The sequence below is a fragment of the Schistocerca piceifrons genome, chromosome 7 (genome assembly GCF_021461385.2).
Source record: "Schistocerca piceifrons isolate TAMUIC-IGC-003096 chromosome 7, iqSchPice1.1, whole genome shotgun sequence".
NCBI lineage: Eukaryota > Metazoa > Arthropoda > Insecta > Orthoptera > Acrididae > Schistocerca > Schistocerca piceifrons.
The window spans coordinates 520638469-520665114 of NC_060144.1; the positions used below are offsets into that span (position 1 = coordinate 520638469).

At 44.7% G+C, this 26646-nt stretch overlaps 1 non-coding gene across 1 annotated transcript; it reads right to left on the reverse strand.

Moving 5' to 3' along the window:
- Positions 1–5504: 5504 nt before the first annotated feature.
- On the reverse strand, positions 5505–5581 carry Trnas-cga. The gene has a single exon. It is a non-coding gene; the product is annotated as a tRNA-Ser (tRNA).
- Positions 5582–26646: the final 21065 nt, after the last annotated feature.

Consider the following 26646-nt stretch of genomic DNA (forward strand, 5'->3'; position numbering starts at 1 on the left):
ACGTTTTCAATTGGTGAGAGGAGAATATGGTGGCCAGGGCAGCAGTCGAACATTTTCTGTATCCAGAAAGTCCCGTACAGGACCTGCAACATGCGGTCGTGCATTATCCTGCTGAAATGTAGGGTACCGCAGGGATCGAATGAAGGATAGAGCCACTGGTCGTAACACTTCTGAAATGTAACGTCCACTGTTCAAAGTGCCATCAATGCGAACAAGAGGTGACCGAGACGTGTAACCAATGGCACCCCATAGCATCACGCCGGATGATACGCCAGTATGGCGATGTCGAATACACGCTTCCAATGTGCGTTCACTGCGATGTCACCAAACACGGGTGCGACCATCATGATGCTGTAAACAGAACCTGGATTCATCCGAAAAAATGACGTTTTGCCATTCGTGCACCCAGGTTCGTCGTTAAGTACACCATCGCAGGCACTCCTGTCTGTGATGCAGCGTTAAGGGTTACCGCAGCCACGGCCTCCGAGCCGATAGCCCGTGCTGCTACAAACGTCGTCGAACTGTTCGTGCAGATGGTTGTTGTCTTGCAAACATCCCCAGCGATCGAGACGTGGTTGCACGATCCGTTACAGCCATGCAGGTAAGATGCCTGTCATCTCTACTGCTACTGATACGAGGCCGTTGGGATCCAGCACGGCGTTCCGTATTACCCTCCTGAACCCACCGATTCCATATTCTGCTAACAGTCATTGGATCTCGACCAACGTGAGCAGCAATGCCGTGATACGAAAACTGCAGTCGCAATAGGCTACAATCCGACATTTATCAAAGTCGGAAACGTGATGGTACGCATTTCTGCTCCTTACAAGAGCATCGTAACAACGTTTCACCAGGCAACGCTGGTCAACCGGTGTTTGTGTACGAGATATCGGTTGGAAACTTTCCTCATGTCAGCACATTGTAGGTGTCGCCACCGGCGCCATCCTTGTGTGAATGCTCTGAAAAGCCAATCATTTGCATATCACAGCATCTTCTTCCTGTCGGTTAAATTTCGCGTCTGTAGCAAGTCAGCTTCGTGGTGTAGCAATTTTAATGGCCAGTACTGTATTACAGCAACCAGTACTAAGTCTTAACAGTCGCTCCCCTTGCGATGTATCTGCATGAGCGGTTCCGTCCGTACAGCCTACAGGTAACGTGGTAGGGCATTTTACAACCAGTCGTGGAGTTGGCTCGCGCGTTCTAGACGAAAATGATCAATATGAGTTTCAGATCCATACCCCCTGTGTCTGGAGGCTAGCTGGTGACAGCCTTCACGACATTCCTCTTCTCCTGGAAGGGTGGTGGAGGGTACGGGGTGTCTCGTAAAAATAATCGAAATTAACTGAATATGTGATTACGATGTATACACTGCCTGACGAAAGGAGTTGAGTACCCGAAAGTGGAGTAGGAGACGAAACGAAACTTCAAGAGTTGAAGTTATTTTGGTGACTACAAACTTTGAGTCAAATTTACATAGAACCTGGGACTACTAGCCTCCTTACTAGTATATTTGATCCCATCTGCCTTTGATGTAGGCTTTGATTTAGTTGGGAAAGGTATCATAAGGACTTTGTATTCTCTGCTGACGTAAGCTGACCCACAACCGTTGCAGCTGGTCCTTGATATCCTCGGTACTTGCACTGGGAACGGATTTGACGGCCGTACTGGTCACACACACGTTCTATTGTGGACAGACCTGGGGATCTTGATGGCCCCGGGTGTACCTCAGCAGGAAGCAGGCATTTCAGACAGAGATTGCCATGTGACGATGAGCGTTACCCTGTTGGTAAACAGATTACCTTTAAGATTTTAATAGTGTGAGAAATAACAAAAGTTTTTATACAATTTTTACAATAAAAATTAACTGCTTAGCAAAATAACGTAAATGAAAGTTTACATTTGAAAATTATAACTTTGCGACTAATCTCCAGTCTTCGTTTATCATTTTATATCGAGAAACTCTTCTGCGTGAAAGAAACTTACATCCGACAGCAAAGTTTTCGCAGCAGCGAATGACACTAGATGTAACAAAATTTAGTTTGAAGTTTTGATTTTAAAAAAAAGCATTGACAGTGCCTTTACATGCTACTTTTATCATAACAACAAAACAGACAATAGATTATTTAAGGTTAACTGCTTTCTGTAACGGTCAAATCTTATTCCGGTGCAAATGTAATTTGTCGCCTCTTGAGTGTCATCTTTTCTGATGGCTAAAGCCAGACAGTCCACTGCAGCGTTTGCCGGTAGTCGCGTTCATGACTTGACCAACACGGGGATAAGGAGCTCCGTCTTCAGTACGGTTCCCACCTGCTGCCCCTTTCTCGCACACGTTCCATCATTCACCCCCATCTCCCCTTCATAGCGATAAGTAAACAGGTTACTATAAACATATTTTGTATCTGACTACTCTTTTATACAATCTTATCATAAACAATTCCATTTGGTTGGCTCTAGACAAAAATGCAAGCATTTCTAGCCATGAATTTTAGAATGAGAGTTGTAACACTTAATCCCATGGTTATGTCTCTAACATGAACAAACATGAAGATCGCCCAGTGCTTCTTTGCCACATCGGTGCCTGAAGAAAACGCTCACAACATTCCTTAACACAATTAAAATCGAGATCTCCCACTGGTGCCGACCGGAGTGGCCGAGCGGTTCTAGGCGTTACAGTGTGGAAACGCGCGACCGCTACGGTCGTAGGTTCGAATCCTACCTCGGGCGTCGATGTGTGTGATGTCCTTAACTTAGTTAGGTTTAAGTAGTTCTAAGTTCCAGGGGACTGATGACCTCAGAAGTTAAGTCCCATAGTGCTCAGAGCCATTTGAACCATCTCCCACTGTTTCTGTGGCAAAATAGCTGCTGTTAAAAACTCTCACCACCTTCCTCAAAACAAATAAAATGAATATCGCCCAGTTGTTCCTTGGAAAACTAGCTTCTGAAAAACTCGCATCACTGTCCCTACAAAAAATAAATTCAAGATCTCCCAGCTGTTCCTTGGCAAACAGGTGTCTGATAAAAACTCTCACAAGATATCTCAGCCAATTGCCCAGAGCATTCATAAAACTGACATCTGCAGAGAGTCCTACTGACCATTCATATTGTCTAAGAAAGACTAAAAACGTTACACATGCCATATGCTGCAAACTTACACCCCATGCATCAATGAATACAGCCTGATCCTTCAAACAAAACTTTTATAGAAACAAAGGAAAGCTTGACCTCTCAACAATTATAAATCTCAGCATTTTACAGTATTCTGAAAGTAACAGGGCTCGAACAAATGAAAATATTTCAAGATTAAAGTGCCCCTGACATCTCTCACTGCCGGCCGGTGTGGCCGAGCGGTCCTAGGCGCTACAGTCTGGAGCCGCGCGACCGCTACGGTCGCAGGTTCGAATCCTACCTCGGGCATGGATGTGTGTGATGTCTTTAAGTTAGTTAGGTTTAAATAGTTCTAAGTTCTAGGGGACTGATGACTCAGATGCCAAGTCCCATAGTGCTCAGAGCCATTTGAACATCTCTCACTGACCATTGCTGTAGCACTTAATCTAGAACATTTTAGAAAACACGCATCACTACAGTATTACCAAGCCGTACGGTACTGGTCGATAAAACAAAAAAGGGAGCTAACGGGCGACGCAACCATGACACTCTCTCTGAAGAAAAATGTGTTTTTCCTCGAACCCATTTCTTACTTTGTAGAACTGCGAGTCACATGTGATTCCGACGCCCCGCGCACGTTTACAAATATAAAATGAAAAACATGTTTGCGCACATGACTGCTGACTGCAGGTGGCCTGTCAACAACACCCTGTTCAGTACTCCAGATGTCTCTTCGTTGACACGAAACAATGTTGCTGCACAGGCACACTGATGTACACATTTCTTAAACACAAACAGCTGAATCTTTAGATTTATGAATAGTAAACGAGGCCTTATGATTAACACAGTAACTGGAGCTGTTATGCCTACACCGGTGTCTAAAATTAAAGCAACAACCGGAAATTTTGCAAGGTTGTGTTTATTTTGCCACAAAACAGTATAAACAGGTGACAGTAAAGTAGAAGCAATGTAAAGAATACACAACGTAAACAACTGCAATATGCATAACGGAAGACAAAAAAGTTCGTTTTTTGCAGCTTAACAGATTCGCACACACATTCCCACAAGTGGTTAATGCCCTCAGCTTGGGGTGTGACCACATCTGGCTGCATTACAGGGCTGACAACGACGGGGCATGCTATGAATGATATCATCGATCTCATATGGAGACAATAACATCCATTATTCCTGGAGAACCGCTGACAAGTCTTGGAGAGTGGTTGGTGGATGCTGAAGTGATGTATCCCGTCTTCCTAGTGCACCCCAGACGTGCTCTATACGATTCAAATCGGGAGAACGAACAGGCCACGCCATTAGTGCAATATCTTCCGTTTACAAGGAAACGTCAGTCGCTCTTGCTCTATGTGGTCGATCACTATCGTCCATCAGTACGAAGTCTGGGCCCGCATCACCTCGCAACGACAGCATGTGAGGTCCCAAGATATCGTATACCTGACAGCAGTTAAACCTTGCCGATTCACCCATACAATTTCATGAAGAGGTGTTCGTGTGGTCAACATAATCCCTGCCCACAACATCCTCCTCGATATCGGTCTCTTTCTATAATGTTAGGGTCCCGAAATCGTGTTCCCTCCAGATGCGAATCCGTCGAGAATCACTTTCCAGACCAAATCAGCACCCATCTCTGAAAACAACATTAGCTCACTGTTCGACCGTCCATGTGGCATGTTGGCGACTCAACTCTGGATGTTCCCTTCCGTGAAGACGCAAGAGAGACACATATATAGCAGGTTTCCAACAATAAAGGCCTTCTGTACACCGTTTGCCTCGATACATCACGTCCAGTGGGTGCTGCGAGGTCAGATGCCAGATGCCTTGAAGTACTAAGGCGGTACCGTCGTACCATTACAGCCAAATAAAGGATCTCTCTTTTTGATATCACACGTGGTCGGTCCTGTGCTGGTCTTTGGAGTACTGTTTCGGTCCCTATAAATTGTTGCCGCATCCGAGAAACAAAGAAGCCATCGGACCTCACCAGTTTGCGGCTATTCTGCTTCAATTCTTCCTATCTGTCTCCACCGCAGAGGCGTGGAAGTAGGCGTCTTCTCTGTACCATACTGCACTGTCTGTGACCGTATACACAGCGATTGTAGATGTGGGACTACCCGGCAAACACCACCCCGTTTGATAGGTGCCCTGATGTCATCGTTGACGAGGTTGTCCGTTGACCGGAATGTCATTTTCCGTGCAGAAAACGGTTGTGCGGACATCTGTTGACAGTCTGTATGATTATAAGGTGAACTAGACACAGGACGGGGAAATAGCGGTTCGTTACTTTAATTTTGGATAACAGAGTGTTTCCAGCATCCTGCACTTTCACAACATATACAGGGCACGTAAACCTAAATACCTATTGAAACTTCCTGGCAGATTAAAACTGCGTGCCCGACCGAGACTCGAACTCGGGACCTTTGCCTTTCGCGGGCAAGTGCTCTACCAACTGAGCTACCGAAGCACGACTCACGCCCGGTACTCACAGCTTTACTTCTGCCAGTACCTCGTCTCCTACCTTCCAAACTTTACAGAAGCTCTCCTGCGAACCTTCCAGAACCTATTGCCCAGTTTTATAGTGCTGACAGGACATGTCACAATAATGTCGTCACCCGTCATGGCCAGTAGGTCACCTCTCATCTCTCTATATTTCAACATTCTTTATGGGACAGCCCTAGTCCCCACTCGCACATATCTCAGGCGTGATGAATCCACTCTGGGCTGGAGTATGAATTTGACGGATTTCCGTCCCTTCAGTTTGCCACTCTTGCCATTTGCCTTGTACGAAATCTGGTGGACGGATTCCGTCATCACCATTTCGTTGCTTCTCATAGGACCAAGTTCTTCTGTCATTTTGGAGTAGGTTACCGCTACTTCTCTTCACAGAATTTTCGTTTGCGTGCTCATCCCAATTCAAACTTTCGCACTGGTTTCTTCTTGGAGAAAAAGATTTCCTTCCTGTCATCAAGTTCCCTGTTTATTAAGACCTTGATTGGTGCCGTCTTTGTTAAACTCTGTGGCAGGTGATTCAGTACCAATATGAAGTCCTATAGTAAAAACAACCCAAGTGTCATGCTGCTTTTTGCAGTACACGTGCACTATTCTTTTCACTGGGCTGGGCTGCAGATGGTATTTTACTTGAAATTAATTTCTGAAGTTAGTCTCTGATATTGATGGGGCTTTGATAATAGCTATTCGCACACAGTCGATTTGTGTACTGCTACGATTTCCGCTTCAAAGTTGGCGAACGTTTAGCAGTCTCTGACTGCTGGCAGAACTCACTTTTGAATTACTCCACTGTGACTTATCACGAATTCTAGTTTGTGATGAATCAGCCAGAAATTCGGCAGACTTATCCATGTCGTTACGTGTCGATCCCCACATGCTGCGTAGCAGAGAAGGGTGTGCATGGAAATTTAATGCTTCTCATCGAAATCTTTTCCGACGATTGACACGGAGTCCAATGTAACATCTCTGTCTATCGAAATCTGACTTTCTAATACTGGCCTGACCGTACCACCTACTTGCTCAGTGCGTGCCTGCGCTAACTCGTCTATATCTGACGCTGTTGGCGTCCTGATACCCTGATCTGCGGCATCTGGCTTTCCAGTTTTTGGTCATCCATGTCTCATCGAAACTCTTCAGATTTGGAGAAGGAAACTGTCTCGGTTACCTCTGACAACTCACTCTTCCAGTGTCTGAATCTTCTGTGAAAGTGAGCTGCTTATTTTCTCTGCTTCCGTTCTGTAAGCCTCTGCTCTTTGTCTAGACCCTTCTCCATCCCATGCACCATGTAAGGCGCCCTTCCCCAATTGGCTCACTCTTTGGGAACATTTTGAAAAATGGAGGTCAAACCCAACAGGGGACCACCACATAAAGGCCGAAACGTGAGATATTCCTTTTAGTCGCCTCTTATGAGAGGCAGGAATACCTCAGGGCTATTCTAATTCCTGGACCTGCAGAGGGGGGGGGGGGGCTATAGGGAATGAAGCATTACTGTCACGTCTGCTCACTGTTGCTGCAAATTGTCGTATTGGACATTATTTGTCTGTGAAGGAGGAAGTGGATACGTCAGTGGCCCCGTGTTCTCTGTCGCATGCCATATGGGATGTACCATTGGATGAGACGACGCCCTGTGACCCACAGGCCGAAGCGATGGATTCGTCATAGGCATAAAATGACTACCGTGTTACGGCTAGCCAAGATGTGCATTTGGAAGATATAGCTAATTTGTGGAAACATTATTGTGGAATTTAAATGCCGGAAGGAGTGGCCGAGCGGTTCTAGGCGCTACAGTCTGGAAGCGAGCGACCGCTACGGTCGCAGGTTCGAATCCTGTCTCGGGCATGGATGTGTGTGATGTCCTTAGGATAGTTAGGTTCAAGTAGTTTTAAGTTCTAGGGAACTGATGACCTCAGAAGTTAAGTCCCATAGTGCTCAGAGGCATTTTTTGGAATTCAATCTGTTCCAGGGATGAAATCTAATGGTCGAAAGACAAATAAGTTTCTAACACATACACATAGCAGAAAAAGTTTTGCATCATCTCGGTTCCAAGAATTCTGGTACCTGTTCAGAAAATTGGAATAGAGATCAACATAAACATCATTTCCGCCCTTTTTATTGCTCATGAAAACCACACATTGCGTGTTGTACCATCATACACTGAGACCTTCAGAGGTGGCGGTCCAGATTGCTGTACACGCCGGTAGCTCCAATACCCAGTAGCACGTCTTCTTGCATTGATCCATGCCTGTATTCGTCGTGGCACACTATCCACAAGTTCATCAAGGACTGTTGGTCTAGATTGTCCCACTCCTCAATAGCGATTCGCCGTAGATCCCTCAGAGTGGTTGGTGGGTCACCTCGTCCATAAACAGTCCTTTTCAATCTATCCCAGGCATGATCGACAGGGTTCACGTCTGGAGAACATACCGGTTGCTCTTGTCCAGCGATGTCGTGATCCTAAAGGAATTCATTCGCAAGATGTGCACATTGGGGACGCGAATTGTCGTCCATGAAGACGAATGCCCCACCAATATGCTGCCGATATGATTGCTTTATCGGCCGGAGGATGGCATTCACGTATCGTACAGCCGTTACTGCGCCTCCTATGACCACCAGCAGCGTACGTCGGCCTCACATAATGCCAGAACAGCAGGGAACCTCTAACTTGCTGCACTCGTTGGACAGTGTGTCTCAGGCGTTGATGACAACCCTGAGCGGTCCATTCGGCATGTTGTTAGGCCCATCTGTACCGCGCTGGATGGTGTCGTGGTTGCAAAGATGGACCTCGCCATGGACGTCGGGATTGAAGTAGCGCATCATGCAGCCTATTGCGCACAGTTTGAGGCATAACACGACGTCGTGTGGCTGCACGAAATGCATTATTCAACATGGTGGCGTTGCTGTCAGGACTCCTCCGAGCTATAATCAGTTGGTAGCGGTCATCCACTGCAGTAGTAGCCCTTGGGTGGCCTGATCGGCGCATGTCATCCATAGTTCCTGTCTTTCTGTATCTCCTCCATGTCCGAACAACATCGCTTTGGTTCACACCTAGACACCTGGTCACTTCCCTTGTTGAGAGCCCTTCCAGGCACACAGTAACAATGCGGACATGATCGAACTGTGGTATTGAACGTCCAGGCATGGTTGAACTACAGACAAGACGAACCGTGTACCTCCATCCTGGTGGTATGACTGGAACTGATCGGCTGTCGGACCCCTCCGTCTAATAGGCGCTGCTCATGTATGGTTGTTTACATGTTTGGGTGGATTTTGTGGCATGTCTGGACAGTGAAAGGGACTGTGTCTGTGATACCATATGCACATTCAACGTATACCTTCAAGATTTCTGGGAACGGGGGTGATGCAAAACTTTTTGATCTGTGTAGTAAACCAGCTAAGTCAGTGTCTTTTGATAAGGTTACGGATTGGACAAGTATTGAAAAAAAAAAGTGAGGCTAAGAATACTGTATTTCAGACTAATCCATTTTATGTTGGTGTATTGGTGAGTGGCTCAGAACCTAAAGTTGATGATAACATTCAAGCAGAGGTTAGATGTTTCTCATGTATGATTAAAAATGTTGTACATCTGAAGTCTTGCAAGAGGAAATGGAAGATAACATTCTGAATAAAGTTTTTGTATTACAGCTGATGTCTGCGTTGGCATTTTTTATGCAAATTGGGACCATATCAAATATTATTCTGACTTACTTGCTTTGTAAATAAAAGAGCCTTTTCTTGCTCCAACTTAATGTATTTTTTTCCAGACGCATTTCGCCATTTTCTTGCTCCAAGGCATCTTCAGTGGGATAGTTTGCTGTGATGTGCGTTTCCTTTCGTCTGGTCTGGAGGTCGCACTACCACTTTATTTCCGACACATAAGCTCAATTTCATATTCCGAACTTTTTCACCCTGTTCACCATGTTTCTCCTTCACTTTTGTGGTGTACTATTATTCCTTTGCCACTATGTATAGCTATTCGTTCGAACTCTGCGCTTTTAACAACGCAAATATTGTAACTTCATTATGATGCCTTAGAACAAGAAAAAGGCGAAAGCGTCTGGAAAAAATAAATTAAATTCCAGCAAGAAAAGGCGGTCTTATTTACAAGACAAGTATTTCTGTGCTTGCTGTGGAGGATGGCCACGCAAACAAACTCATTATCCTGACTCCTTGAGGTTTGCGTTCCTAATACCTGATAACTACGAGAGGATCGACTAATTAGCTTGAGCATTCTATGGTAACAGGATTAATGGAGGAGCAGCAAATATTTTTGATGTAACAAGGCCCTCTCATGAAGAAGATATATTTAGAAATATCGAAACGTACGTCAAGGCCTCAATAAACCTTTGGTTTGCAACTGGTTGCTGATTTTTTCAACCTCTTCAGATTTATACAGTTGCTGATGGGCAGCAATGTTTAAGATCTTGAAGTACCCATAATAGTTAAATACCGTGTATAAAATAGGATCAGTCACATTTCCCTACGAAAATTGCCTATTTTTCACTAGCAATACATATGAAGCTACGAATGGGCACCAGCACCGCCGAATGTAATGGCTTACTAAACACTTATTTAACCGACTTTTTAGTGTTGCTGATCAGTCTAGGACCCTTACCAGACTAGATTAATAGAAGAGATAGACAAGATCCAACGAAGAGCGGAGCGTTTCTTCATCGGATCGTGTAGTCGGCGCAAGAGCGTCACAGGGATGCTGAACAAAATCCCGCAGCACACGCTACAAGAGGGGCGTCGTGCATTACGAAGAGGTTAGAGCTAATACGGAAGTTTACGGAAGACTATTCTTGCCACCCACCACTTACTGAAAGGAACAGGAAAGGGAGGAAGCACCGCAAGGGGTCTCGCCGAGTACAGATGTGGAGGTAGAAATCGGCCTCAGACGAGACGAACAAAGTTGGCCAGCACGCAATTAAAACCGAGTCACGCAGGCATTTTTCCACAAAAGTCTGAGGGCGGCCGCGGTAGGGCCCGGCCAAAGCAGGGCGCGCCGGTTGCCAGTTTGGGCAGAACTCGCGCTAAACAGACAGAGGCGCCACAAAGGGCCCTTGCCGCCTCCCTTTCCCTTTCCCTTTGGCGCCGCCATTACGGCACCCTGCGCATCCCATACAGCTGCTCATTAAGTCGAGCACCACTCGGCCGCTCCCGCCGTTCCGTAAACCCCCGCGCCGCGCCGCCCCGCCCCCTTTTTAATATTACGTTCCGCGGGCAGGCGCGCGGAATTACGCGGTCGGGCCTGGGCCGCCATTCTCTGGAGCCGGTGCTCCTCTGTTTAGTCTACTCGTTTGAGCGAGGCGGGTCACACAGTGCGTGGCCTGTTCACGGCTACAGCTGGCTCACTTTCCGGCCGCTCGTTAAAGCGAGCACGTCGTTACGAGCGTCACTGCTTCAGCGATACAGGCGGTTCTTGAGGCCTAGCACACCACTGGTTCTGGTGATAACTGCGCCATCTCCATCCGGGATGACAACGCAGTATGTCTTTGCCAGTCAAACGTGATACTGTATAAACAGAGCAAGAAATCAAGACTTTTTAAGATAACAGAAATCTGCAATACCACTTCATTTCTAGAAATGTTTATTCCGATTTTCGGATACAAAGTATGAGAGTCATGCATCGCATATAATTGTGCAATTCATTGGTGCATTATCGAAATTCTGTACGTGACAGTATATTTACATGTTACTGTGTGTTAAAGTTGTGCTACGAAAATTAGATGTGCATAAAATAGCGCTTTACAGTGACCTAAATTTTTTTTCTTCTTGATATCATTCATAACAAATTCCACTTATAATTATTTCACAAACTTTATTCATGTGATGTAAAACAAGACCCTGTTACTCACTCAAAAAAATAATTTATGTATTTCAGATTTAACTAAACTCCATGTAAAATCTAATTATAAACAAATATCCAGACGTGACATACTTCGAAAATTATTGAATTTCTTTTCGCAACCATACAAATATCTTTTGTTTTCTAAGAACTCTGCATTCGTAAAAAATATAATTTCATTAGACTTTGTTTCTATTTATAAAATTGGAAATTACTCCATTTGTGAATTTGACTAATAGAAGCTTCTACACATTTCTGGAAAGAACACTATACCATGGAATTGCCGCCAAATGTGTCTCTTTATATGAGTCATTTTAGTTGTTCACTGCCGCGCGGGATTAGCCGAGCGGTCTTGGCCTGCAGTCATGGACTGTGCGGCTGGCCCCGGCGGAGGTTCGAGTACTCCCTCGAGCATGGGTGTGTGTGTTTGTCCTTTGGATAATTTAGGTTAAGTAGTGTGTAAGCTTAGGGACTGATGACCTTAGCAGTTAAGTCCCATAAGATTTCACACACATTTGAACATCATCATCAGTTCTTCACTACAGCGTAGTCTCTTCCTGTAAGCTGGCGGCTACACGGGTAGCGGAGGCTGTGTGGCGTGGACTGGGCGGTTTTTTAGGTTAGAAGGCCTCGGGAAAGTACGGGGTGGGCTGCAATCTCAAAGGCTGCATGGCAAATACAGGACGTGCATGGATCAAGGAACAGTCGGAATTGTAGTTGTAAATTGTTGTAGTTGTGCTGGGAAAGCCCCTGAGCTACAAGCGCTAATAGAAAGCACAGAAGCTGAAATCGTTATAGGTACACAAAGCTGGCTAAAGCCTGAAATAAGTTCTGCAGAAATATTTACGAAGTCTCAGACAGTGTTCAGGAAAGATAGATTAGGCAGAATTGGTGGTGGAGTGCTTGTGTCTGTCAGTAGTGGTTTATCTTGTAGTGAAGTCGAAGTAGATACTCAGTGCGAATTGGTATGGGTGGAGGTTATACTTAACAGCCGAACTAAGTTAATAATTGGCTCCATCTACCGACCCCCAGACTCCGATGATATAGTTGCTGAACAGTTCAGAGAAAATTTGAGTCTCGTAACAAATAAATACCCCACTCATACGGTTATAGTTGGTGGGGACTTTAACCTTCCCTCGATATGTTGGCAAAAATACTTGTTGAAAACCGGTGGTAGGCAGAAAACATCTTCCGAGATTGTCCTAAATGCTTTCTCCGAAAATTATTTCGAGCAGTTAGTCCACGAACCCACGCGAATTGTAAATGGTTGGGAAAACACACTTGACCTCTTAGCCACAAAGAATCCAGAGTTAATAGAGTGCATCATGACTGATACGGGGATTAGTGATCACAAGGTCGTTGTAGCTAGGCTCAATACCGTTTCTTCCAAATCCACCAGAAACAAACGCAAAATAATTTTATTTAAAAAAGCGGATAAAGCGTCACTAGAAGCCTTCCTAAGAGACAATCTCCACTCCTTCCGAACTGACTATGCAAATGTAGACGAGATGTGGCTCAAATTCAAAGATATAGTAGCAACAGCAATTGAGAGAATCATACCTCATAAACTGGAAAGAGATGGAACTGATCCCCCATGGTACACAAAACAGGTCCGAACGCTGTTGCAGAGGCAACGGAAAAAGCATGCGAAGTTCGGAAGAACGCGAAATTCCGAAGATTGTCTAAAATTTACAGACGCGCGAAATTTGGCACGGACTTCAATGCGAGATGCCTTTAATAGGTTCCACAACGAAACATTGTCTCGAAATTTGGTAGAAAATCCGAAGAAATTCTGGTCGTATGTAAAGTACACAAGCGGCAAGACGCATTCAATACGTTCGTTGCGCAGTGCCGATGGTACTATTACCGACGAATGTGCCGCTAAAACGGACTTATTGAACGCAGTTTTCCGAAATTCCTTCACCAGGGAAGACGAATGGAATATTCCAGAATTTGAAACACGAACAGCTGCTAGCATGAGTTTCTTACAAGTAGATACCTTAGGGGTTGCGAAGCAACTCAATTCGCTTGATACGGGCTAGTCTGCAGGTCCAGATTGTATACCGATTAGGTTCCTTTCGGATTAAGCTGATACAATAGCTCCTACTTAGCAATCATATACAATCGCTCGCTCACCGATAGATCTGCACCCACAGATTGGAAAATTGCGGAGGTCGCACCAGTGTTTAAGAAGGGTAGTAGGAGTAATCCATCGAACTACAGACCTATATCATTGACGTCGGTTTGCAGTAGGGTTTTGGAGGATATACTGTATTCAAACATTATGAATCACTTCGAAGGGAACGATCTATTGATACGTAATCAGCATGGTTTCAGAAAACATCGTTCTTGTTCAACACTCTTTATTCGCACGAAGTAATGGCCGCTATCGACAGGGGATCTCAAGTTGATTCCGTATTTCTAGATTTCCGAAAGCTTTTGACACCGTTCCTCACAAGCTACTTCTAATCAAGCTGCGGGCCTATGGGGTATCGTCTCAGTTGTGCGACTGGATTCGTGATTTCCTGTCAGGAAGATCGCAGTTCGTAGTAATAGACGGCAAATCATCGAGTAAAACTGAAGTGATATTAGGTGTTCCCCAGGGAAGCGTCCTGGGACCTCTGCTGTTCCTGATCTATATAAATGACCTGGGTGACAATCTGAGCAGTTCTCTTGGGTTGTTCGCAGATGGTGCTGTAACTTACCGTCTAGTAAGGTCATCCGAAGACCAGTATCAGTTGCAAAGCGATTTAGAAAAGATTGCTGTATGGTGTGACAGGTGGCAGTTGACGCTAAATAACGAAAAGTGTGAGGTGATCCACATGAGTTACAAAAGAAATCCGTTGGAATTCGATTACTCGATAAATAGTACAATTCTCAAGGCTGTCAATTCAACTAAGTACCTGGGTGTTAAAATTACGAACAACTTCAGCTGGAAAGACCATATAGAAAATATTGTGAGGAAGGCAAGCCAAAGGTTGTGTTTCATTGTCAGGACACTTAGAAGATGCAACAAGTCCACTAAAGAGACAGCTTACAGTACACTCGTTCGTCCTCTGTTAGAATATTGCTGCGCGGTGTGGGGTCCTTACCAGCTGGGATTGACGGAGGACATCGAAAGGGTGCAAAAAAGGGCAGCTCGTTTTGTATTATCACGTAATAGGGGAGAGAGTGTGGCAGATATGATAAGCGAGTTGGGATGGAAGTCATTAAAGCAAAGACGTTTTTCGTCTCGGCGAGATCTATTTACGAAATTTCGGTCACCAACTTTCTCTTCCGAATGCGAAAATATTTTGTTGAGCCCAAGCTACATAGGTAGGAATGATCATCAAAATAAAATAAGAGAAATCAGAGCTCGAACAGAAAGGTTTAGGTGTTCGTTTTTCCCGCGCGCTGTTCGGGAGTGGAATGGTAGAGAGATAGTATGATTGTGGTTCGATGAACCCTCTGCCAAGCACTTAAATGTGAATTGCAGAGTAATCATGTAGATGTAGATGTAGGTGATATATTGCGTATTTACACTTTGTTCGATTATTATGAGAAAGCGCATATGAAAATGTTTCTGACTCATGGTTCAAATGGCTCTGAGCACTATGGGACTCAACTTCTGAGGTCATTAGTCCCCTAGAACTTAGAACTAGTTAAACCTAACTAACCTAAGGACATCACACACATCCATGCCCGAGGCAGGATTCGAACCTGCGACCGTAGCGGTTTCGCGGTTCCAGACTGCAGCGCCTAGAACCGCATGGTCACTTCGGCCGGCTTTCTGACTCATGTTATAACTTTTATATTATAACGTCGTATCTGATGTATGTGAACTATTTTGTGGTAGGTGAATATAAAAATAACAAGCATTAAAACAAAAATGTTAACATAACGCTTCAGACTTATCATACTAAATAATCTCGACAACTTATACTTTAATCAAGATTTCTAACGAATGTAAACCCCTAGACGCTGATTCCATGTGGAAGATTCACTGATCGGCCAGAACATCATCAACAAAGATCTACTATAGATATAAACCCGCACAGACGATAGTGGCTCCACCTGCCGAGGAATCACTGCCAGTCAGACACACGCACCGTACATTTACTATCAGTACGGGATGGGAAAGTGCGCCATCTACGTGGGTCTGACCGAGGGCAGGCTGTGATGGCCCGGAGGCTCCGCACGAGTATTTCGGAAACTGCACGACCTATCGGGTTCCGAGGAGTGCTGTGGTAAGTGTCTTCAAGACGTGGCGAAACCAAGGTGAAACCACGTCCAGGCGTCGTGGAGTTAGCCGGCCTGCCCTCACTACAGATGCCGGACGTCGTAGGCTGGGCAGACTGGTACGAGGTGCATTCAACTTCTAAGGCCTCCGATTTTTTTTCTAATTAACTACTCACCCGAAATCGATGAAACTGGCGTTACTTCTCGACGTAATCGCCCTGCAGACGTACACATTTTTCACAACGCTGACGCCATGATTCCATGGCAGCGGCGAAGGCTTCTTTAGGAGTCTGTTTTGACCACTGGAAAATCGCTGAGGCAATAGCAGCACGGCTGGTGAATGTGCGGCCACGGAGAGTGTCTTTCATTGTTGGAAAAAGCCAAAAGTCACTAGAAGCCAGGTCAGGTGAGTAGGGAGCATGAGGAATCACTTCAAAGTTGTTATCACGAAGAAACTGTTGCGTAACGTTAGCTCGATGTGCGGGTGCGTTGTCTTGGTGAAACAGCACACGCGCAGCCCTTCCAGGACGTTTTTGTTGCAGTGCAGGAAGGAATTTGTTCTTCAAACATCTTCGTAGGATGCACCTGTTACCGTAGTGCCCTTTGGAACGCAATGGTAAGGATTACGCCCTCGCCGTCCCAGAACATGGACACCATCATTTTTTCAGCACTGGCGGCTACCCGAAATTTTTTGGTGGCAGTGAATCTGTGTGCTTCCATTGAGCTGAATGGTGCTTTGTTTCTGGATTGAAAAATGGCATCCACGTCTCATCCGTTGTCACAACCGACGAAATGAAAGTCCCATTCGTGCTGTCATTGCGCGTCAACATTGCTCGGCAACATGCCACACGGGCAGCCATGTGGTCGTCTGTCAGCATTCGTGGCACCCACCTGGATGACACTTTTCGCATTTTCAGGTCGTCATGCAGGATTGTTCAACAGTCATGTTCAACAGTCATTCGGCGATCCCCCAAAACAATTCTCTCCACTTTCTCGATAATGTCGTCAGACCGGCTTGTGCGAGCCTGAGGTTGTTTCGTTTTGTTGTCACCCGATGTTCTGCCTTCATTAAACTGTCGCACCCACGAACGCGCTTTCGACACGTCCATAACTCCATCACCACATGTATCCTTCAACTGTCGATGAATTTCAATTGGTCTCACATCACGCAAATTCAGGAAAGGAATGATTGCACGCTGTTCAAGTAAGGAAAACGTCGCCATTTTAAGTATTTAAAACAGTTATCATTCTCGCCGCTGGCGGTAAAATTCCATCTGCCGTACAGTGCTGCCATCTCTGGGACGTATTGAAAATGAACGCGGCCTCATTTTAAAACAATGCGCATGTTTCTATCTCTTTCCAGTCCGGAGAAAAAAAATTGGAGGCCTTGGAACTTGAATGCACCTCATAAAACAGGAGAGGCGGCGAACTGTGGCGGAACTAGCATCAGACTTTAATGCTGGGAGAGTGTAAGTGTGTCTGAACTCACAGCGCATCGAACACTCCTAACGATTAGCCTCCACAGCCAGCGACTCATGTACCAGGTGATCAAAAAGTCAGTATAAATTTGAAAAACTGAATAAATCACGGAATAATGTAGATAGAGAGGTACAAATTGACACACATGCTTGGAATGACATGGGATTTTATTAGAACCAAAAAAATACAAAAGTTGAAAAAATGTCCGACAGATGGCGCTTCATCTGATCAGAATAGCAATAATTAGCATAACAAAGTAAGACAAAGCAAAGATGATGTTCTTTACAGGAAATGCTCAATATGTCCACCATCATTCCTAAACAATAGTTATAGTCGAGGAATAATGTTGTGAACAGCACTGTAAAGCATGTCCGGAGTTATGGTGAGGCATTGGCGTCGGATATTGTCTTTCAGCATCCCTAGATATGTCGGTCGATCACGATACACTTGCGACTTCAGGTAACCCCAAAGCCAATAGTCGCACGGACTGAGGTCTGGGGACTGGGAGGCCAAGCATGACGAAACTGGCGGCTGAGCACACGATCATCACCAAACGACGCGCGCAGGAGATCTTTCACGCGTCTAGAAATATTGGGTGGAGCGCCATCCTGCATAAACATCGTACGTTCCAGCAGGTGTTTATCAGCCAGGCTGGGGATGATGCGATTCTGTAACATATCGGGGTACCTCTCACCGCCCGTCTCGGTAGCAGTTACAAAACCAGAATCACGCATTTCCTCGAAGAAAAAAGGCCCGATAACTGTAGATGTGGTAAATCCAACCCATACCGTGACTTTCTCGTCGTGCAATGGAGTTTCCACGACAGTTCTAGGATTTTCGGTAGCCCAAATTCTGCAGTTGTGGGCGTTGACAGACCCTCGGAGCGTGAAATGAGCTTCGTCGGTCCACAACACGTTACTCAACCAATCGTAATGTTCCGCCATCTTTTGAAACGCCCACACCGCAAATGCCCTCCGCTTCACTACATCGTCAGGTAACAGTTCATGATGCCGATGGATTTTGTACGGATAACATCGGAGGGTACGCCTAAGTGCCAACCAAACAGTAGTGAATGGAATGCCGGTGCGACGTGCGACTGCACGAGCGCTGACTTCCCCGTGCATAGACGAACCCACTACGGTCTCCATGTCTTCCTGAACTGTCTCAGCAGCATTACGCCTTGTGGTCGGTCGGCCACTACGGGGTCTATCGTCTAAACAACCCGTGGCTTCGAACATCGAAATCATTCTCGCCACAGCTGCATTTATCAACGGACCTTTACCCGTTCGAATCCGCTTCCTACGGCGATAGGATCGTAAAGCTGAACTAGCACATTCCCCATTCTGACAATACAGCTTCACTAAATGCGCCGTTTCGGGTAACTTCAACATGCTGCGACTGCTGGCGCATCTGATTCTCTCTCTCATTACAGCTCCTTTTATACACGATTGTCATGCGCTGTCACTGACGTTTTGCTGTCCAGCGCCATCTGTCGGACATTATTGCAATAATGACTGTAAGGACGACGCGGCCTATTCTACACCTACTTTTAGATCTATATGACGATGCCATTATGGCCTTATCACTTTAGGACATGGTGTAAAAAAGACCTGAGGATAGTCATTACGGACTGAAACCGGTCATCGTCTAAATAATTCGTATTGTGATCAAAGACTGAAATAAAACACATTTGACAGTATTGGTTCACTGTTTGTATACGTGACCATGTCGCAGCTGGTGCAATCACCATTACCAAACAGTTTGTGTAGTAAATAATAAATTAAATTATGACGACCGACGGCCGCGAGAACGTGAACTTTGGCGCTGGATGTTGGTGAAGTGGAAGAGCACTGTGTGGTCTGATGAATCCCGATACCTTCTTCATCATGGCGATAAGAGGGCGTGAATCAGCCGTCTTCCAGGGGAACAGCACATCAATACTTGTACTGCAGGACGGTGACAAGCTGGCGGCCGCTGCGTTATGTTCTGGGGAACATTAACTTCGGCATCCATGGGTCCAGATGAACTCGTGCAGGGCACCACGATGGCCAAGGAGTATCGTACACTGATCACAGATCATGTACACCACTTCATGGCGACTATGTTTCCCGACGACAGAGATATTTTTCAACAAGATAATGCACCATGTCACAAGGCCAGGGGTGTGATGGAGTGGTTCGAGGATGATGTGCTGGGCCTCCAACTCGCCACCCGCGATCTGATCCCGATCTAACACATTTGGGATGGGACTGAACATGGCGTCAAAGCTCATCGCCCTCTTCCTGGAACTTGCGAGAGTTAGGTGACTTGTGAGTTCAGATGTGGTGCTAGCTCCTCCAACGACCTACCAGGGCCTCATTGCTTCCTTGCCACAATGCGTCACAACAGTTATCCGTGCCAAAGAAGGACATATTGGCTATTATGTAGGTGATCATGACGTTCTGGCTGATCAGTATATACATATAGGCCTAATCTTACATCTTCTCAGGGTGGACTTCTACCTCTCAGATCCTGTGGACTATTGTCAGAGATTATCTTGTCCATGTGTCCTTCCTGCGCCAGGAAATCCTTGCACAGGGCTCTCGAACCGTCAGAACTGTCGCTTTCTTCAGTGGAGTGAGTGTTACGAATTTTGAGGTCAATTCTACTACCACCATTACAGAACAATATCTTCATCCACTGTGTGGGAGGGCCCCCATTTCCACTGTCTATACTTTTACAAGTAAATTCATAAAACTTTGTCAGCATGACCAGGAAGGATTCACGATTCACAGTCGTAGCAGCGGAAGGTCAAAAACATAACAAAATAATTTTTTTACATGTGAAATTTCATCATTTTTTGACTTACTATTGGCTGCAATTGTTGCTATAGGTACACTTTTCTTCATAAGTAAGAGACTGTTCGATGAATTTTGGTTCTCGCTTCCCACGCCCGGGTTCCCCGGGTTCGATTCCCGGCGGGGTCAGGGATTTTCTCTGCCTCGTGCTGACTGGGTGTTGTGTGCTGTCCTTAGGTTAGTTAGGTTTAAGTAGTTCTAAGTTCTAGGGGACTGATGACCATAGCTGTTAAGTCCCATAGTGCTCAGAGCCATTTTTGATGAATTTTGCACAACATACAAACCATACTTACAGGTGTCTGAAACTCTAGAATCTATTTAATTTATGAAAAAATGATTTAGCTGTTACGTTTTAAACTTTATGTTTAGAAAAAAAATCTAATTTTGTAGTTAATTATGTCAATTTTTGCCACAGTTTTTAATAGATTTGGAAAATTCTAGAGTTTCAAACACCTGTAAGTACGGTTTGTATGCTGTGCAAAACTCATCAAAGTATCTCTCTTACTTGTGAAGAAAAATGTACCTATAGCAACAAATGCAGCCAACAGTAAGTGAAAAAATGATGAAATTTCATATCTAAAAAAAAATTATTTTGTTATGTTTTTGCACTTCCACTGCTATGAGTATGAATCCTGAATCCTTCCTGGTCATGCTGACAAAGTTTTATGGATTTATTTGTAAAAGTAGAAAATAAAATGTCCTGTGGTGCCTCTCCTGCTCCAAGTCGGCCCGTTTGTCGTCCTGCCCCCCTGAAGTTCTGCGGTACAATGGGAACTGTGCCCTTATCCTCATCAAATTGCTGCAGTGACAGAGTGTTTGCAGCTTCGAGGAACACTTCCTGAGATCAAAGCGCGCGTAACTGAGATGTGTATGCCACATTACTTTGCTAATGAGTTCTACTGGTACGCATAATGGCAATACTGTGTCACCTGCACAGCTCCGATAGAAGAGAATGCCGTTGGATAACAGGTAAAATCGTCTAATTGCTGCCTCTGACTGATCCTTCCGTCTCCTTTTCAGAGTTAATAACGCTGGATCCTTGTTCTGTTCCTTCACTGCATCCTTCAAGCTCACGGTTACGTAATTCTCGAAGGTCACTTTGAGCACATAAAGCAAACTGAAACGGTTCTCCTCCACTCCTTCATTCTCTCCTTCAGCCAAACCTGCCGGATAACAGTACCTCCAATGACACTGGTCTTACCTGGTACATATGTAAAGGAGAAATTTAAGTCTTGGAAGTAAGGTGTCCACAGTGCTGTTCTCTTGTGTGTTACGTAGGCGGTTAATAAGAATTCAAGAATTTTTTGGTATGTGAAGATCATTGTTTTTCTCCCAAACAAGAAGAACTCGAGTTTTTGGGATCCCACAGCCACAGCTGGAGCTTCTAGCTCTGTAACGGAATAATTTCTCTCGCATTTTGACAGAACATGGCCCCTGAACGCATCGTCTTGTTTCCAGAATGAGATTTTCACTCTGCAGCGGAGTGTGCGCTGATATGAAACTTCCTGGCAGATTAAAACTGTATGCCGGACCGAGACTCGAACTCCGGACCTTTGCCTTTCGCGGGCAAGCGCTCTAGCAACTGAGCTACCCAACCAAGGTTCGCAGGAGAGCTTCTGTAAAGTTTGGAAGGTAGGAGACAAGGTACTGGCAGAGTAAAACTGTGGGGACGGCGCGTGAGTCGTGCTTGGGTAGCTCAGTTGGTAGAGCACTTGCCCGCGAAAGGCAAAGATCCCGAGTTCGAGTCTCGGTCCAGCACACAGTTTTAATCTGCCAGGAAGTTTCAATCGTCCTGTTGATTGGGTTTCTGTCCTCTGCATATTCCTGAAATATCACGATATCGTATTCAGAATATGCAGTCAGCGATCAAACTGAGATGTGACAGTAGTTGTACTCTTCCTAATGCTGATTTTAGGGCTTGAAATTCCTGTTCCGAGACCGAGGCGTCTTCTTGCCTGTCAGTAGGCAGACTCATGATGACGTTTTGCTCTTTCGCTTTCTTTTTTCGCAAGTCATTCGCTTTATAAGAAAATTCTAACTCTCGCAGAATGCTCCTGGGTGCTTCTGCGTTGTCTCCACACCTTCCTGATAGTCCTGCTAGTATTTGTCGACATTTGAAGGGCAACTTCGTATAGAGGAACTGTATGATTTCGCTTGCACCACATGGAGCATCAAAAGCTGGTAGTTCTTCACCAATAAATCAAAACGTTTAACCACACTTTCGAATCCCGACCAGTCTAGGTCTCTGGACGTCATGATTTCTTGTTTAAGTCATTCTTGCATCTCTCATGACCAGTAGCTGGCAAGGAAAGCATTCCTAAGTTCTTGGTACATATTGCAGATGGCCGCAATTCCTCGAAATCTTTCCACAATTGATCCTTCCAGTCGACCACACTCGAATTCTTATTTATAACCTAAGGGCCACAAGAGGGGGAGATAGTTTTGTCAAATTGAGAAAGCAAAGCCTTTTGATGTAACGTACTACCACTGTCTTTATAATTTTGAAAATTTTGTACTGAAATCAAGTGCTTGTATTTAAATCCTCTGTCAGTAATTGTATTTGTCCTTTATTGACTTTCAGAAACAGATACTTCTTCGATATGATGCGTAATCCCATGAGACAGGGTACTGCTGTGTCTTGCTACACTGCTTTCGTCCTGTACGCGTGAGCCTCCTTCAATTTGGACAGGTCTTTACTCGTTTGTTCTAACTGACTGATTCTCTTGGAATTTTTTCACATTTCCTCTTTCATTTCTTTCACTGTCTTCGTGCCCTGTTCTTGTAGCGTTGCCAAAACCTGTGTCGCCTGAATTATCGTAGTTTTAGCTCGCCTCGCATGCTTATTCACTATTAGCGTCTCTTACCTTGCATTTAGAGCTTCGATCCTGACTACTCTTGCACCTTTCTTTGTGTCAGTGACAACTTGTTTTGACGTGTCTGACATCTGCTTAATGACTGTCACCTCGTCTCTAATATTGCCTGTGTCTTTCCTTATTTCTTTCTCAAATTGCTTTCTTTCCTGTTCTCTTTACATGCCTCCCCACTGCCATTCTCTACCTTCCTGCTCCCTTTCTTCTTCTCTTCTCTCTTCTGACTGCCCCAAAAATTCTAGGACTGGGCCCATCTGTGCGTTTGTATGCACACTCTTTTTCCAGAGGTACCAGAGAACTCGCAGAACGGCGTTACGGGGTTGGCGAAGCCAACCTCGCATTTTTTCCCGCTGAAGAATTCTTGGTTATCACCTATGCACCTATATGTCATGAATTTACTTTCCCGTCGTCTTTCCTTTCTTCTGCGTCACTAGACAGTGCCCCACAATCTGGCACAGCCTCCTCTACACTAGCATCATTTCTGTGTTGCTCTTCCAGTTATACACGGTCGCCACTGGTCTAGTCCATCCTCCTACCTTTTTCTTGAGTAATACTGCTAAATTCTCTGATTTTATCTTCAGTGTGAGCCAAACATGCCTTGCTTCTTGTGAACACATTTGTAATCATCTACCACATCATGATCAGAAACACTTTCCTCATGAACTTTCTCAAGGGCAATAAAAATATAGCCTACACTATACTCACTCAGAAATACAACAATTACTGAGCCCCTCCAAAAATTATCTACGCTGTTGGTGACGCCATAAGTCGCATCATGTGATGCAAAAGGCCACAGACAATATTGAGCGAAAACAAGGAGAAAAATATGTAGATTAGTACATTCATGTTACTAATTCTAGCTACTGTAGATCAAATTATTCACAATCCTGTCAAATCATCGAACAGGAAAAAAAACAATTTACATGACAGCAAATAAAAATATGTACAGTTTACTCATTCATCTTTCATATGATAAGCACTAAGCATATGCCTTGTACAAATTACAAAACTACAGGGGACAATTCTGAGTCCCAAGATCTGAATTTACAAATTGGGCTCCGCGGCTCAGTTGTAAATAAACTGTTAGAAGTGAGGCCTCCAGGAAACTAAATCCTGGCAGACCGTTGTACAACTCCACACAGAGCATCTGTGGTGTGAGTTGATTTTCGTAGTGTGGGACACCACTGCCTATTTCAATCTGTTAGATATTATTCCATGCTACAGAGTCACCCTTCAGCAACGCTAATGTAATATCACATACAACGGACATCTGGCTTTAACTAATTAATATTTTGGGCGTAATGGTGAATCTTAAATTGCTGCAATGTAACAGATTCTCCACAACTTGAACTTTCTCCCACATAAATTACTTTAAAAAGAGTTGTAGGCTCTGATTTCTACTGAAATCAAAGATGTTGAGCATAATTGCACGAATTTATTTTCATAAAGACACAAAAGTAAAATACGATGAGCCAACAAAAAATGGTTCAAATGGCTCTGAGCACTATGGGACTTAACATCTATGGTCACCAGTCCCCTAGAACTTAGAACTACTTAAACCTAACTAACCTAAGGACAGCACACAACACCCAGCCATCACGAGGCAGAGAAAATCCCTGACCCCGCCGGGAATCGAACCCGGGAACCCGGGCGTGGGAAGCGAGAACGCTACCGCACGACCACGAGATGCGGGCCATGAGCCAACAAAATAACACATACATTCATGAGCCAAAACATTCTGACCACACGTTTAATAGCTTGTTTGTCCATCTTTGGAGCGAAATACATCACTGATTTTGCGGATCAGGGAACTGACAGTTTCTTAGTAGATTAGCGGAGGTTTGTGGCATTAGATGTATACGCACAGGTCGTGTAATTCGTGTAGATAATGGGCCAGTGATTTGCGTGTGTGATGATGGTGCCCGATAGCCACCCACAAATAGTGAACACCTGATATTTACAGTTACATATTAAGATTTCGAACATTCAAAATGGTTCAAATGGCTCTGAGCACTATGGGACTTAACATCTGTGGTCATCAGTCCCCTAGAACTTAGAACTACTTAAACCTAACTAACCTAAGGGCATCACACACATCCATGCCCGAGGCAGGATTCGAACCTGCGACCGTAGCAGTCGCGCGGTTCCGGACGGAGCGCCTTAACCACGAGACCACCGCGGCCGGCTTCGAACATTCAAATGAGCCCCCATTTGTTCTTTATTTCAACAATAAGGCAATGAAATCAGGAATCTTTCAACATCCTTGTAGAGAACGTCAGTCTGTCGTTGGAACTTGTGACTGTGGAGAATAAGATAAATATTCTATAAAGTCAACTGGAACTACTGTCTGATGACGACTGTAAATATGGAACTGTTGTCTATTCAAATAAATTAGAATGGTACGAAGACAGTGGATTTGACCTCATTGCACAAAAATGGTTACGCACTCCCATGGAGTTCGAACTACACACCACACCGATATTTTATTTTTCTCGATACGAATATCTGTAACCTTAATGTGCTGTAGCCCAACTGCCACGTCTTCTCTGCTAAACCTCAGTGACAAACATTAAATTTCACCAACAACTTTGGTAACTTTGCCATTTGTGTCGCGCTTAGGGAGTATGTTATCCTTGCCTTGCACAGCAGACTGCCTTTATTTTACGCACACACACAAATCAAAGAGCTGCAACAATTTTTCCGGAGATCTGTTAGTGCACAAACATCACCAATAAATAATGAATAAAGAAATCAATCTGCTCACGAAAAATTATTCCTATTAACTCAAATACTGTAATCACAATGTAACTCCTAACATATGTATTTTTAGAGTTGCATACACTTTACCTGTAACCCTGATAAAAAATACAGATGCAGCATGGAAATTGGGCTGCGAAATGCTCTAAATTTCCAAGGCATTTGTAACAACTTAATTGTTTGATTTACCAAGAGGTCTAATTAAAGAAAGAGAAATGTGGTTGATAAATTACATTGGAAATAGTGCATCTTTTGAAGTAGATACCATTTCATGGACAGCTGTACTATTTCTAGCAATGAGATGTAGGAAGTAGAAGGATGGGTGGGGAATCTAGACGGCTAACCACACAGGGAACTGCGGTAACTCAATGGCACAAGTTCAAAATTTGTGCCGGGCCAGGACTCAAAGCCGGCTTTACCACTCCCCATGAGCAGTTGCCTCAACTGCTTCGGCCATCTGGACATAGTCCCTGACTGACTCAAATTTCCAACTTACTGCATGCTGAAGCACAGCATCCCTCGGGTATTGAACTCTCCACTCGAAAATTGTGATTCCCGTAGAATTTCTGACAATATCTGTGCATCTGCACTGAAACGAAAGTCGAGGAGCTGTTACCCTCTTTTTCAGAACTGTATATATCTGAGTGGTGTCTCTTCTGTTGCTCATGTCCTTCCTCTTTTTCAGTGCAGATGCACAAATATTATTCAGACTCTTACGGGAATCAGAATTTGTAAGTAGAGAGTTTAAAGTTCAAGGGTTGCTGCATTGCAGCGTGCAGTGAGTTGGTAATCTATGTCAGTCAGGTGCCATGTACAGATCGCCAAAGCAGCAATCTGCCCTCGGCTGTGGAGCAGCACAGACATTCTTCATATGTCTCTGCCCTGATAGCGCATCCACAACGTTGCTTTTCCTCGGTCGTCTCTGTGCACCTTACTTTTTTCGGACGCACCATCACATTTTCACAACGAAAATATTCATTGAATGTCATTTTTACAACTGTGTATGCGCGACCAA